This window comes from Papaver somniferum, chromosome 1 (assembly GCF_003573695.1).
Source record: "Papaver somniferum cultivar HN1 chromosome 1, ASM357369v1, whole genome shotgun sequence".
NCBI lineage: Eukaryota > Viridiplantae > Streptophyta > Magnoliopsida > Ranunculales > Papaveraceae > Papaver > Papaver somniferum.
Genome location: NC_039358.1, coordinates 91,966,816 through 91,976,717, shown reverse-complemented (window position 1 = coordinate 91,976,717; position 9,902 = coordinate 91,966,816).

Genomic DNA, 9,902 nt, shown 5'->3' with positions numbered 1-9,902 from the left:
TCATGATTCAGAAACTTATTTATGTTGCTGGAATTGTAGACACCATGATCCCATGAAGTGTGACAGTTGATGGAATCAAAGAGTGGGAGAATGGAAATCATGTTTGAAACCAGTTGCTATCGTGCGGAGACTTGGTCGATTTTCCATCCACTACTTTGTTAACTCCTTCAACTGATTGCACGACTTTCTCACATTCCCATCGTGTGTATGAACACACGTGCCGTAGACCGCCAGACAAAACCCTAGTTGATATCCCCTATGTGACACGATTGACGTCTCGTGGTTAATTAGTCAGTTGTTGACTTCATGACTTTATGGGACGATGAGTCCATGTATTTGCTGAGTTGAACATGATTTTGCAAAATGTTCTGAAGATCATGAATTGAACGTGTCTGTTGAGACAGAGTATAATTCTCACGTTGAGGTGAGCAAGTATTGCTAATTCGATGAATTGTTGAATATTGAGGGTTGAACCAATATTCCTTGGTTTGAGCAAATATTGCTCATCTGAGCAAGTGTTGCTCGTCCGATGAATTATTGGTAGCGTGACCAAAATAAAACATTAATTAGGATACTGGTAGTTGAAACGAGCATAATAAATAAGAATACTGATCATGAGATCGTCGTAAAGTTATTAGTGTTCGAGTCGAGAATTATGATCCTTGGACTCAGAAACCCTAATTTGATCAATTGATGACCAATTGATGGTTTATTTGAGAATTAACCATGGAATGAAGGAGGACCGGCTACATGAGACCGTGGGTCGATTATGTAGCGTCCATATGCTCGCGTGAGCAAAATACCAAGATCTCTTGAAGAGTTGGTGATTTGTGATGAAAGAATGATTAAATGCTGGTTTAATCATTTATTCGAAAAATGCTCGTCGAGCCTTAGGTGATAAAACCTAATTAATTATGAGAGGTGAGAGACCGACCAAGGGGTCATGAAACCACCCTGGATGGTCTGGGATCGAATGACGATCACTCCATGAAATTCCAAAATTATTTGGAAGAGTTTTGGACCTAATACGTGCAATTGCAAATTAGGTCAAATCATGAAAATACGTGGGACCGGCTCATTGCAGCCAAAGAGCCAACCTTGGTCGGTCAAGGTAACATGCTCACGTCGTCAACACGTCCGTGTCTCAGTCCTGAGAATTTTGATATTTTCTGGCGTGCGTTTGAGCAACCATTTGAGAAAAATGACAAAATCAGGGTTTTGCTGAAACTGAGGAAACTTCATGAGATGAAGGAAAATAATTATAAAATGAAGGAATATGAGGTGGGACCGCTGAGCCAAGGCATGGCCGGCCGGCCAGTGACCACGGTCCCATGGTGCTTTTCCTAATTTATATATTTTTCATGATTTTATGAAAATATCATGAAATCAAGGAATTTTGTTGAAATTAAGGAGTTTCCTTAAAGTGAAGAGTTTCCATGGGATCAAGGAAGCAAATAATATTAAAATAATAAAAAAGGGCGTGTGGGGCCGGCTAGGCATGGCCGGCCGGCTTGGGCCCGGTCCCACAGTTTCCCTAATTTTATGTATTTTGTGTATTTTTCCATGATTTGAAGGAATTTTCATAATTTGAAGAAATACCATGAAATCAAGGAATTTCATGGGATCAAGGAAACCTTAAAATAATAATAATAAAATAAGGGCGTGTGGGACCGGCTGAGGCATGGCCGGCCGGCTGGGGCCCGGTCCCACGAGTTTCCCTAATTTTATATTATATTTTCATGGTTTTGAAAATACCATGAGATTAAGGAGTTTTCATGAGATTAGGGAAATAATAATAAATAATGAGGAACCATGAGGTGTGGGGCCGGCCGGGATCAAGGCATGGCCGGTTGGCCAATAATCACGGCCCCACAATGTTTTTCCCAATTTTATATTATTTCCTTGTGCGAAGGAAACACCATGAAACTGAGGAGTTTCCTCAAAACGAAGGATATTTGTTCAAATGAAAGGATTTTCATAAGATCAAGGAAAATAACAAAAAATGATAAAATATAAAACTGGCGTGGGATTGGCCACGGCACGGCCGGCCGGCGGTGAGCCCAATCCCTCCCTTGGTCAATATTTTAATTATTTATTATTTTCCTTCCTATTTTGCATAGGTTCATCGTTTCGTCGTATTTTGAAATACTCGTTCGTGCGTGATTGTTAGTGCATCATCGTTGAGTACACTTGCACCTTTGAGCGGGGCTTACTCAGAGGTAGCTCAGACGCCGTGCGTTGAATATTTATTACTAACCCATGGAATTCTGCTGGGAAGAACCATAGATTGAAGTAACAAAATACTGCGAAAATATTTGAATATGTTCGGAAATTCAGTGGATGAATCCAAGAATTTAGGAATAATTAACTTATGGCTCTATACTAGCAGAGCAAGCTGTCTAGGAGCATTAATTATTCTGACATGAGCTTGCTGGAGCTTCATATCCTTTATATAGTCAGGGAAAACTGTTGTTTGTATCCTGAAGACGTTATCGCTCTATACTAGCAGAGCAAGCTGTCTAGGAGCCGCCAATCTCGTGATTCTATACATAAATAATTACTGAAGTTTTCAGTATTCATGAGATATTCCGTTGTCCATCCGAGAGACTACATATCTGCATGTATTCTGAGAGAAAGTATTCTCAGTCAGAGGATTCGATGAGAGACCCGTGTCTCAATACTCATATATGATTGCTGGATCAGGAGTTCGTATATTTATGGGTTTACGATTTTAGCCTTTGTCGAAAATCCACCATCTACATTAAGTCCCATGCTTAGTGAGGAAAGCCGTGTTCCTCAGTCAGCATTGAATGGTGATTTTCCGATCATAAACAATATAAGTAATTGAACTTAGTCGTAAGTTAAGACGTTACTGGATTTTGATAGTGCGAGCATGCCATGAATTGAATGAAGATATCAGTGGCATGATAGAGCATCGTTTGATGAGCATAAAGTGGTAGCACCGCTGATTTGGTGATGGAACCTTGGTCGTTTAGGATTCGCGGGCCATGCCCAAGAAAGGAATCCGTTTTAGCACTGACTCTTGTTCGTTCGTTAGTTTAAGAAACAACAAAATAGACCTGAGTCTAATGATAAAAATTTTGTCTATGAGCTTTCACGAAAAACAAAATTTCATTTTTTAAATATGTGAGATTTCACATAGTGGAATAAACTCTTGTTTCAAAGGTGGATGCTCGTACAAGAGAATTTTTTTTTTTTTTAAATAGACGTGCGTCTGTTAGTAATAAAATTTTGTTTATGAGCTTTCATGAAATTTTTTTATCTCGAGCTTTCAGAAATCTTTGAGAATATACTCTCGCTTCAGAGACAGATGCTCGTGCGAGGGAGCAAAAGTATATAGATATATTTTCCAAATTTACGTGAGTTTCACGTTAAATATTTATATAGTTTGTAAAATCATGTTTTGATTTTGAACAACTGTTGAATGTAGACCATTATACATGGTAAAATAATGTCTATATGTGAGTTTTCACAATCGTAGAATGGACGTCTGTCCAGATTTTGAGAAACCAGTGAATGTTCACATTGTAAAATTTACGTGGGTTGTTCACGGTTTTATGAAAATCATGTCAGAATTTTGCTCGTCTTAGCAGGTTTGAAGGAACGAGCAAGATTTGAAGTATTAACTCATGTACTGTTAGTGGAATGGTAAGAGTTGAAAGTTACCATTTTTGCAGACGCTGATGTGAGCATCTTTATTCCATGATTCGTTATTTTGTTGAATCCTGCGCTTTGAATGATGCGCTGAATGTTATGCATCTGTCACAACCACTTTGCAAGAATGACTGACTCCCATGATGACACTTTAAAAAACGATGTTTCCAGGGATGACATCTCCGCGGGTGCAACTTCAAGAAATGGTACTTCTGGGACCTCTGAGTGATGGTGAGAGATCCTTCATACTGAGTTGTAGTCCTGGTTATTTCATCAACGATACCACAGGATGATCGTGTAGTGAGGTTTCAGATCAATGTAGACTCCTCGGAAATGGAAGAAAATCTTCGGGGCGGAGCACCCAGAAGTAAGGACTACAGGATGTTAGCAAATGACGTGCAGTCCCCAGCCGTTTCTTTGGTGATTTGTTAGCGCTCCTTGTGTCATGAATTTTTCCTGCCCGTGCAATTAGGATCACGAGACCAAGGTTTTGTTGTTTCTTTTCAGACCTTTTCTCCATTGATTGATGGTCTTCAACTTGTTCCCAGGCGAACAATTCAGGAATCCAGTACTGATGAAGAAGTCGATGTAAATATCTCTTTCGTGCAGGTGATCGCGGCATCTCCTTGAATGAAATAATAATAATTTTGTTGATGAATCCAGAAGAAACCATTGTAGATAAGAAGCATGTTGATGAAGCACAGTCTTCTTTGGGACATGGGAATATGGAGAATTCCCGAAATCCCGTACAGAATGGAGATAGCGGTGTTGCCAACGGAGATTCTGGCATTGTCGAGGCTTCAAATGATTTAGAGACTACCTTAGTAAGTATATATCCTTTAATTTCTTCAAAGAAGTATGATATCGCTGATTCGTGAATGAATGAATGAAAATCCATGTGAATTTATGGATAACTTTGCCGAAATACGTCACCAGAAAATTTCAGACTTCAGATTTTACTAGAAACGCTGTAGAATCCTCGTCCGAAGTCAGATTTTCTCGGTTTGCATATGTATCTTCAAGCCCAGGAAATTTCCAAGCTTTAACTAAGAAGCTATTTGAAGTTTGAGCATGTTTAGGGCCTGAAAAAGGGGAAATAGTGAACTTCCAGGAGACCTTCAGAAGTTTTCCAGATTGCATGTTGTCCGATGTTTTGGACACATCTGTTAGCTCGTTCATCCGATTGTTATTACATTTTGATATGTTGTACTCAACATCCATACGAAGAGAATGGTATATGACCCAACCTTAAATTCCTTATCAATTGCTCCCAGTTCTCCGTTGAATGCATGGAAGTGTAAAATCTGTTCAGCTGAGCTTGTTTGAAAACGTGTTTCATGACTTCTATACTATTTGCGCATGTCTTGGGTGCGTAATAAGGAACTTAGATGATGTTAGTTCACTTATATTCTGAATTTTATGGTTGTGTTGGGTTTCCACGCTTGAATCATTCTAATCCCATGTAATCTTCACATTAGGTGCCAAATGTTGAAGTTGGGAATAATGGATCTAACAATGATGACTTGAGCAACCATGCAGCCGTTGATAATGAGACCTCCATCCCTGTACCTCAAGGTCATGGAAAGCTTGTTTTTGATGCCATGGAGGTGACTGAAACTCCAATTTTGCGTGAGATGGTGGAACCCGAATCGAGAATGGAAGAAGCTGCTTCAACCGAAGTTGTTCCTATGACTGCTGACGCTGCTCCAACGACTGAGAACCGGATAATAGTGCATGAGTATCCCAACACAGGGACTGCTTTTACTCCTCCATTTGGTGAGATACTCCCATATCGCAGGTTTGTTGGTGGATTTAGCGTTCCCATTAGATATGTTGCTATGTACAAGAAACCTTGGAAGATGTATGGGCACATCGTCGTTACCAAGGATCCGGAGCACGATTATTTCTTGACGAGGCAAGTAGAAGCCATCTTGCGTGTTATAAGTGATATCCGCATCACAGCTGGAAATACTGTCACCCGGGATGTACTATTTGATTGGGAGTACAACTTGAAGAAAGCTGAAGAACTTGGCTTCAATCTGAAATGGATTCGTCAAAAGATTGATGCTATCAGGAAAGTAGTGGAAGGTGACACTCCTTTCACCACCAGTGATGCCGTGCTGAAGAAGATGGATGAAGTTGCTGAGCTGACCAAGAAGATGGAGGCGGAGAAAGCTGCTTTGCAAGTCTTGGAGGATGCAGAAAAGCAGAAATCTTATTTTGCTGACTTACTTTAGTTTTCTTTCCATGATATCTTGAACCTTGGACTTCTGAGAGATGTGAGGTTTTATTCTGGTCTTGATTTCTTGGTTGGTTTTGGATTGTGAAATCGATCGTCTTGACTAGTGGACCGTCAATCCCCAGTATTTTGTTGAATCCCTCTCTTTCGTTTTCCCTTCTTCTGGCAGGACCTAAATAGAGGATCCGGGTAGAAAAATTGATGTAAAGACCCAGGTAGTCGAAGTTGGAGGTACCTTGATGAAGGACATAGCGAAAAGACCTGGTGGACACCGATCGACTGTGGAAGTTATGAATCCCGTCTAAGAATTGCTGCTTGCATGTTGTATGCTCAGGAAGCTGTAGGAACCTCATACGCCGTCGGAATCTGATGCTTAACCCCAACTTTTGAATCTAAGAGACAGCATCAAGAGTTTTCATACTGGATGTGATTGGTGAAGAGAGAAAGTTCCTCAATCATGCAGGGGCTTGTGATGTAGCGAAAACTCGTTGATGAAGTTTCACGGAATCACCTCAGGTTGCCCAGTGTATATTGAAGGAGTTAGCGCCATCCACGATGTTGCATATGCTTCAGAAGTTTTATCATGGGATAATGAAGACTTATCGTTTAGTTACACTTTGATCGTGCTGGTGTTGAATCAATGTGTCATCGTCGAGATATTTGTGCTGAAGCTGTACTCTTTGATTAGGAGTACAATTTGATGGCTTTTTTAGATGCTTGAGCGTTGAAGCGTATATTCCTTAAGTGTCGAATGTCTTAGGGGTTTGATCGTCTTGGCCCTGGAGTATCTTCTGTTGATTCAACATCCCTTTCGTCGCAGTAGTGGGATTCGACACTTGTGCAGACATCAGAGCTTTCTGATTTTGTGGAACACATGGACTTGCAGGAGAAACGCCCAAAGTGTTCTTTGCCATGTTTGGACGTCAGTAATGAATATTTTAGTGCTTGATTCGGAGAAACGTCAGATACAACCACTTGGTAAAATACTAATGCGGTGAAGATACCATTCATAAAGTCTTGTAGAGTTGCTAGAATAATTAAGTCCCCATGCTAGGATAGCATTGTGGGAAATAAATGACATAGACATGGAATGAGACTTGCCTGAGCGTGGAACCTCTTGATGAATGTCTATGCATATTTTGTAGGTTCTTGCTTCAACCTCGTCGAAATTACTCAAAGTACTCTGATGATGGAATGTCCATCAAATCTTCTGGACTAGAACTTTCTTCGTTGGAGAGATGTGTAACCAAAGGCGCTTTGTAAGTACTCATCTTTTCATCACGGATCTACGCTCGTCTGAAGGGAATGTCATATCCTGGATCTTCTTGATTGATTATGTGAAACTTGGTTTCTGTCCAGGTTGAACTTATGTTCACTTTGAGAATGATGTAGCCATAAGTATTTCCGAGCGCTCCTTCAAGGTCTCTGAATGAGATGGAGCATGAGTATCTTCTTGTCGAGTGATGCATGTGGATCCGATGGTTTTCAGTGGAATGTTGTTGATGGAGGTGTCTGTATCGATCAACGTTCCTCCAAATTTGTTTCTTCTGAGATTGACTGTGGTAAGCAGTCCCAAGTCGTACATATCTTGGTCCGTGGATGGAGGCTCAAGAAGTATTTTCGGAATGGACTTCTTGACATGATGTGGTTCAGTACTGTGAACATGTCTCTCCTTTGTGCCTTCGACAGATAACGCAATTCATGTTCGACCAAGGATTTAACTGCCTCTTTGATAGGTGGTTCAGAGAGTGTAAGGTTTTGACTAGGAGAGGATTCTTTTGTACTCCTTCAGTCCCCAGTTGAAGCTATTGTGGATCAGCCTTCTCTTTGAAAATGTGCTTCAAAACTCCGCAGTCGCTTGTGGGATGATTGACGAACCTGTGGAAGCGGCAATAATGATAACTTTCCATGTCTTCTTCAGTTAGTTCTTTCTTGAGATATGGCAACTTGATTTCACCATCTTGGACCCAGACATCCAGGAGTTCGATCACCTCTTTAATGGAAAAAGGAAAGTCAGGTGCTTCTTGATCATGAACTCTTGTGTGTTGGTCAGAGACTTGTGCATCTTGCTTATCCTTCCTTTGTGCTTTTGAAGGAGCCGGGGTATGCTTGCGCGACGGTTTGGCTTTCCGTTTGTTCCCTTATGCAACAGTGTTTGTGGAAGGCTGGAGGTTTTACTGCTTCTTGATCAGACGTTTGCTACCTCGAGTGTCTCGCGGTTCTTCAGCCTTTGTAGCTTTTGTTCTTTCCAGCAAAGCGGGTGCAGTAGTTTCCGATCTCTTCGCCGCTTCATGAAGCTATGAGAAGGTCTGGAAACAGATATTTTCCAATAAAGCTCTATACTCCGGGATCAAGCCGTCGATACACAAGTCTACCAGTTGCTGCTCCATGACGTTCGGATCATGGAAATCCAACGCTTGAACTCTGAACCTTTTCACATAATCGTTAGGATGTTCGTTGTTCCTTTGAAAAAACCTTCCGAGATCAGAGAGGGTAATTTTCTCTGAAACGAAGAAATACTTCCTGTAGAAAGCATTAACCATTTCTCCCCAACCGTTGATAGTTCCTGATGCGATGTTGTTGTACCATGTGTATGCTCTGCCTTTCAAGGATTTTGAAAATTCTTTGAGGCGAACAACATGGTTATGCTCATGTTCACCCAAATCTTTCAGGAACCGAGAAACATGTTCTCGAGCATTGCCGGTTCCATCGTACAAAGTAAAGGTTGGAGAGATATAACCTTTTGGAAGAGGAATCCTCTGCGTAGCAGCAGGGTATGGAGGCTGGTGACGATGGACATGTGGGGTCTTGTACTTTCCACGGTTATCCAGAAGGTATTACAAATCCTCCCGAGTGATGAAGTTTGATGACTCCTTCGCCGATGGATCGTCTGCAGCTTTGCGGACTACATCATCATCCACTGTATAAATCACAATTACCTCAGGATCATCGTCTGAGGATTTTTCCTTCTCTTTTATTTTTCCTTGGGTCTTCCCTGGCATTGTATCAGTGAGAGCCTTCAGTTGATTAAATAGCTTCTTCTGTGCTGTAGCCATATCGGTTTGATTCTTTGCAAGAGTCTTTTGCACTTTGATGATATCAGCAATGGTAGGTGGTAAATTCCCTCTGATTTTCTCAGGGTGTCGGCCTGTAGATGGGGAAAAACGATTTGCTGGTTTTTAAGGAATTGAGGAGACGACCGTACGGAGGAGACTCCTCGAACCGAGAGAAATGTTAAACCTCACACAGATGTACCGCTGCAAAGGGGGTGCTTTAGATTCGAGAGATCAATCTGTAGTACTCTGGCCTAAATCAAGACAATGACATTCCAGAGTAAATTCGGTCACAAGAGAGGATGGGTTGATCTGTAGGAGGGAAGCTGAGAAATGTGTGGAATCAATGGTAACCAAAGATTGTGGGTGTGTGAATTCCGAATACGATAAGCTCTGAGTGATTGAAATTGCTCAATTGAGAGTAGTTGCTCAATTGATGAGTTGATGATCTCGTGTTGTCGATAAGACGTGAGATTGATGATACTGATGATGCTGATGATTCAATCATGATTCAGAGACTTATTTATATTGCTGGAATTGTAGACACCATGATTCCATGAAGTGTGACAGTTGATGGAATCAAGGAGTGGGGAAGTGGAGATCGTGTTTGAAACCAGTTGCTCAACGTGTGGAGACTTGGTCGATTTTCCACCCACTACCTCGTGAATTCCTTCAACTGATTGCACGACTTTCTCACATTCCATCGTGTGTTTGAACACACGTGCCGTAGACCGCCAGACCAAAAACCTAAGTGATATCCCCCCAAGTGACACGATTGACGTCTCGTGGTTTGTTAGTCAATTGATGACTTCGTGGTTTGATGGGACGATGAGTCCATGTAGTCGTTGAGTTGAACATGATGTTCTGAAACTCATGAATTGAACATGTCATGAGACAGAGGTATAGTTCTTATGATGAAATGAGCAAGTATTTCT